The sequence below is a fragment of the Mastomys coucha genome, unplaced genomic scaffold (genome assembly GCF_008632895.1).
Source record: "Mastomys coucha isolate ucsf_1 unplaced genomic scaffold, UCSF_Mcou_1 pScaffold23, whole genome shotgun sequence".
Classification (NCBI taxonomy): Eukaryota; Metazoa; Chordata; class Mammalia; order Rodentia; family Muridae; genus Mastomys; species Mastomys coucha.
In genome coordinates, this window is record NW_022196906.1 from 25,522,198 (window position 1) to 25,527,948 (window position 5,751).

General features: G+C 36.5%; 1 protein-coding gene across 2 annotated transcripts in view; it reads right to left on the bottom strand.

Annotated features, from left to right (window-relative positions):
• Tmem45b (transmembrane protein 45B) overlaps positions 1 to 5,453 on the bottom strand; it is a 60,654-nt gene extending 55,201 nt beyond the window's left edge. Inside the window, exon 1 of one of the 2 annotated variants that reach the window (XM_031344977.1) lies at positions 5,330 to 5,453. The gene's annotated coding sequence lies outside the window, so the exon portion shown is untranslated. The remainder of the gene's footprint in view (positions 1 to 5,329) is intronic. The other variant, XM_031344976.1, reaches the window with a different exon arrangement.
• Positions 5,454 to 5,751: the final 298 nt, after the last annotated feature.

The following is a 5,751-nucleotide window of genomic DNA, read 5'->3' on the forward strand; positions in this document are numbered from 1 at the left end:
GCCTGTCCTTCCTGTGATCCTGGTTGTGTCAGAATTCCACAGAGTCAAGCTGTCTCTGTGATCATGTGATTCTGAGATCCTGGGATCCTGGGCTTGTTAGAGCACCTGGGAGTGGAGCTTCCTCTGGGTGTTGGGGGACTGGCTGCAGAGCTTGTGCCCAAGGTCTGCTCAGGACACCAGTCCAGACAGACTGGAAGGAACTGGAGCCACTAGGCTGACAGAGTTCCTGTGTGCCTAGTCCTGCTGGTTCCAGTTACTCCCAGTGTTGGGACAGATGTTGGGTCCTCCTCACCTCTGATCTTGGGCATGCCAGAGCACCTGGGAGTGGAGCTCCCTCTGGGTGTTGTGGGACTTGCTGCGGAGCTTCTAGTTCCTTCCATTTGGCTGCAAAACTCATATCTTTGTATTTTAATATTTGAATAGTACTCATTGTATAAATGAACCACATTTTCTATATCCATCCTTCCATTGAGGCACGTCTGGGTTGTTTCCAGTTTCTGGCTATTACAAGTAAGGCAGCTATGAACATAGTGGAGCACATGTCCTTGTGGTATGGTGGAACATCTTTTGGGTATATGCCCGGGAGTGGTATAGCTGGGTCTTTAGGTAGAGGTATTTCCAGTTTTCTGAGGAACCACCAGATTGAGTTCCAGAGTGGTTGTAATAGTTTGCTATCCGACCAGCAATGTTCCTCTTTCTCCACATCCTCACCAGCATCTGCTGTCACCCGAGTTTTTGATCTTAGCCATTCTGACTGGTGTAAGGTGGAATCTCAGAATCATTTTGATTTGTATTTCCCTGATGATTTAAGATGTTGAACATTTCTTCAAGTGCTTCTCAGCCATTTGAGATTCCTCTGTTGAGAATTCTCTGTTTAGCTCTGTACTCTATTTTTTAATCTGGGTATTTGGGTTTTTGGAGTCTAACTTCTTGTATATTTTATATATTGACCCTCTAACAGATGTAGGGTTAGTAAAGATGCTTTCCCAATCTGTAGTTTGCCCTTTGTCCTATTGACAGTGTCCTTTGCCTTACAGAAGCTTTTCAGTTTCATGAGGTCTCATTTGTCAATTGTTGATCTTAGAGCCTGAGCCATTGGTTCAGGAAAATTTCCCCTGTGCCAAGGCATTTGAGGCTCTTTCTCACTTTCTCTTCTATTAGATTCAGTGTATCTGCTTTTATGTGGAGGTTCTTGATCCATTTGGACTTGAGCTTTATACGGCTGATAAATATGGATCAATTTGCATTCTTCTACATGCAGACTGCCAGTTAGACTAGCACCACTTGATGAAGATGCTTTCTTTTTGCCACTTTATATTTTTGGCTTTGTTGTCAAAGATCAAGTGTCTATAGGTTTTTGGGTTTAATTCTGGGTCTTCCATTCTATTCCACTGATTGACCTGTCTGTCCCTGTACCAATACCATACACCTTTTATTCACTATTGTTCTGTAGTACAGCTTGAGGTTAGGGATGGTGGTTCCCCCAGGAAGTTCTTTTATTGTTGAGAATTGTTTTCTCTATCCTGAGTGTTTTGTTTTTCCATATGAAATTGAGAATTGCTCTTTCCATGTCTGTGAAGAATTGTATTGGAATTTTGATGGGGATTCCATTGAGTCTGTAGATTGCTTTTGATAAGATGGCCATTTTTACGATGTTAATTCTACCAATACATAAGCATGGGAGATCTTTCCATCTTCTGAGTTCTTCAATTTCTTTCTTCAGAAACTTGAAGTTCTTGTCATACAGGTCTTTCACTTGTTTGGTCAGAGTTATATCAAGATATTTTATATTAATTGTGACTATTGTGAAGGGTATTGTTTCCCTATTTTCTTTCTCAGCCCGTTTATAATTTGTATAAAGAAAGACTTCTGACTTTTTGAGTTGATTTTATGTGTGATTATGTAATTTTTCTCCTTTGATTTTTATATAGTGGATTATGTTGATAAATTTTTGTATATTAAACCATCCCTGCATCCCTGGGATGAAGTCTACTTGATCATAGTGAATGATGGTTTTAATATGTTCTTGGATTCAGTTTGTGAGAATTTTATTGAGTATTTTTGCATCTATGATCATATGTGAGATTGGTCTGAAGTTTTCTTTCTTTGTTGGGTCTTTGTGGGGTTTAGGTATCAAAGTAGCTATGGTTTCATAGAATGAATTAGGTAGTGTTCTTTCTGTCTGTATTTTGTGAAATAGTTTGAGGAGTATTGGTATTAGCTCTTTTTTGAAGGCCTGGTAGAATTCTACGCTAAAACCATCTGGCCCTGGGCTTTTTTTGGTTGGGAGGTTTTTAACGTCTATTTCTATTTCCTTAGGGGTTATGGGACTGTTTAGATAGTTTACTTGTTCTTGATTTAACTTTGGTATGTGATATCTATCTAGAAAAGCATTCATTTAATCTAGATTTTCCAGTTTTGTTGCATAAATTTTGTAGTAAGATCTAATGATTTTTAAAAATTTCCTCAGTTTCTGTTGTTATGACTTCCTGTTCATGTCTGATTTTGTTAATTTAGATATTGTCTCTGTATCTTTTAGTTAGTTTGGCTAAGGGTTTATCTATCTTGTTGATTTTTCTCAAAGAACCAGCTCTTGATTTTGTTGATTCTTTGTATTGTTCTCTTTGTTTCTTATTGGTTGATTTCAGCCCTGAGTATGATTATTTCCTGCCATCTATTCATCTTGGTGTGTTTGTTTCTTTTTGTTCTAGAGCTTTCAAGTGTGCTATTAAGTTGCTAGTATAGGATCTTTCCAATTCCTTTATGAGGGTATTTAGTGCTATAAATTTTCCTCTTAGCACTACTTTTATTGTATCCCATAAGTTTGGATATTCTGTGTCTTCATTTTCGTTGAATTCTAGAAAGTCTTTCATTTCTTCTCTTTATTTCTTCCCTGAACAAATTATCATTGAGTAGAGAATTGTTCAATTTCCGTGAGTATGTGGGCTTTCTATTGTTTTTGTTGTTATTGAAGTTCAGTGAAATAACAGGAGCCAACAATCACTGGTCTTTAACATCTCTCAACATCAATGGACTCAATTCCCCAATAAAAAGACATAGGCTAGCTGACTGGATACACAAGCAGGATCCAGTATTTTCCTCCATACAAGAAACACACCTCAGTGACAAAGACAGACACCACATCAGAGTAAAAGGCTGGAAAAAAGTTTTTGAAGCAAATGGTCCCAAGAAAGAAGCTGCAGTATCGATTCCAATAAAATAGACCAAAATAATCAAATTTATCAAAAGAGATGGGGAATGGCACTTTGTACTCATCAAAGGAAAAATCCATCAAGAGGAACTCTCAATTCTGAATATCTATGCCCCAAATGCAAGGGCACCCACATTCATAAAAGAAACTTTACTAAAACTCAAAACACAGATTGAACCTCACACACCAATAGTGGGAGACTTTACTCCACTCTCACCAATGGACAGGTCATTGAGACAGAAACTAAACATAGACACAATGAAACTAGTAGAAGTTATGAACCAAATGGATTTAACAGATATAATCAGAACATTTCACCTTAGAACAAAAGAATATACCTTCTTCTGAGAACCTCATGGTACCTTCTCACAAAACAAGCCTCAACAGATACAACAGATAATTGAAATGATCCCATGCATCCTATCAGATCACAACAGACTTCAGATGTCTTTTACTTGTTAGACTTATTCTAAGATATTTTGTGGTCCTTGTTACTATTATAAATGGGAGTATTCCTGTAATCTCTTTCTGATTTTTTTAAAGTTAATTTTGTACCCCACTTTTTGCTGAAATAGGTGATGTGAGGGTCATTGAAGTACAGCCTTATTACAATGAACTCCAATGTCTAAAAATTGTTCCTATTTTGGGTTTGTACCACAGTAAGAGCCAAGATTCTAAGCTCTACTAAAAATAAACCAAACTAAACAAACAAACAAAAAGCCTTTATGTTCATTAAAAGAAAAACTAATAGTGATATATATATATATATATATATATATATTTCGAGACAAGGTTTCTCTGAGTAGCCCTGGCTGTCCTGGAACTCATTCTGTAGACCAGGCTGGCCTTGAACTCAGAAATCCACCTGCCTCTGCCTCCCAAGTGCTGGGATTAAAGGTGTGCACCACCACTGCCCAGCAGTGATATATTATCTTAAAATATCATACAGTTAAATATGTTTGGAGTTATTTAAAATTTATATTGAGAAAAACATATATTTTCAGTATTGCTATAGACAAGCATCTACATAAGACTGTTCAATTGATGTTGTTTTATATCGAACAACTTTTATAATATTTTTATTGTTACAATATTTTATAAGTTTTAAAGGATATGATTAAAAAAACCAAAATGTATTACAGGTATTGCACCTCTGGGAGGAGTTGGTGTACAAAATGGAAAGAAGAATGTGATGTAATTCTATTTACTTAAAATATATTTTGAAATGTTAACAAATTCAGATAAATTGAAATTATGTATCTTTTCTCATTATAATACAGTAAAACTTAAATCAATGAAAAAAGAAGTTGATTTTGTACCTCACTTTTTGCTGAAATAGTTGTTTCCAGACATTTTCTGGTATAATTTGAGGGATCTACTATGTATCATATCATCTGAAAATAGGAATTGTTTGGCTTCTTTTAGTATGTTACTAGATTTAGTTTGCCAGTATCTGGGAAAGGATTTTGTATTAGTATTTACAAGGAATATTTGTGTGTAGCTTTCTTGTGCTGCCTTGTCTTTGGTTGTAGGCCTCATGGGAATGACTTAGGAAACATCCTCTTCTTTTCAATTTTTCTCTAAAAAGCTTGAGAAAGATTGGTGTTAATTATTCAACCGTCTGATAGAATTTATTGATGACATAATTTAAGTGCAGGCCTTCTCTCTATTGGGAATTTATTGAATCTTTTGGGGTTTTTTGTTTGTTTTTGTTTTTTGTTTTTGTTTTTGTTTTTTTTTGAGACAGGGTTTCTCTGTGTAGTCCTGGCTGTCCTGGAATGCACTCTGTAGACCAGGCTGGCCTCGAACTCAGAAATCTGCCTGCCTCTGCCTCCCAAGTGCTGGGATTAAAGGTGTGTGCCACACTACTGCCCCGTTAAAAATTTTTTTTTTGATTACTATGTCAAACTTACTGACTGTAAGTCTTCAGAGTTTTCTATTTCTTCATGATTAAGTTTTGGCAGATTGACTCTTCCAAGAAATTTGTTCATTTATCCAGTTTATTGTCTTGAACTACTTGTGATGCTATAACAGAATACCTGAACCTAATAAGTGTGTTACATACCTATTATGGTATAATAAGACTGAGTGGCCTGTGAACAGAAGGGTATTACTTACAATTTTGAGGCTGGATTGGTCAAGGTCAAGAAATACTAAGTAAGAGTGATGGCTGGTAAGAAGCCCAGTTTCTCCCCCCAAAGGTGGGGGGCACAGCATCTTCATGTGGCAGAAGGATTGAAAGAGGAGAGGTCATGGCTCCTGAAATAAGGGTGACTGATCCTATTGTGAAGGTGAATCATTATGACTCAATGACCTCCTAAGGCCTATGATTCATAATGTCTTTGCTTTCAGTATTCAGTGCTGTGTGAACTTTGGAAGGGACACAGACATTAAAGATGTATCACTTATCCAATTTTTTGGAGTAAAATGTTTCCCCAAACTCTCTCACAACCCTCTTTATTTATAAACAATCTATAGCATTATTTCCTCTTTTATTTATTACTTCAGGATTTTCTTTCATTTCTCAGTCAGCCCAAGCA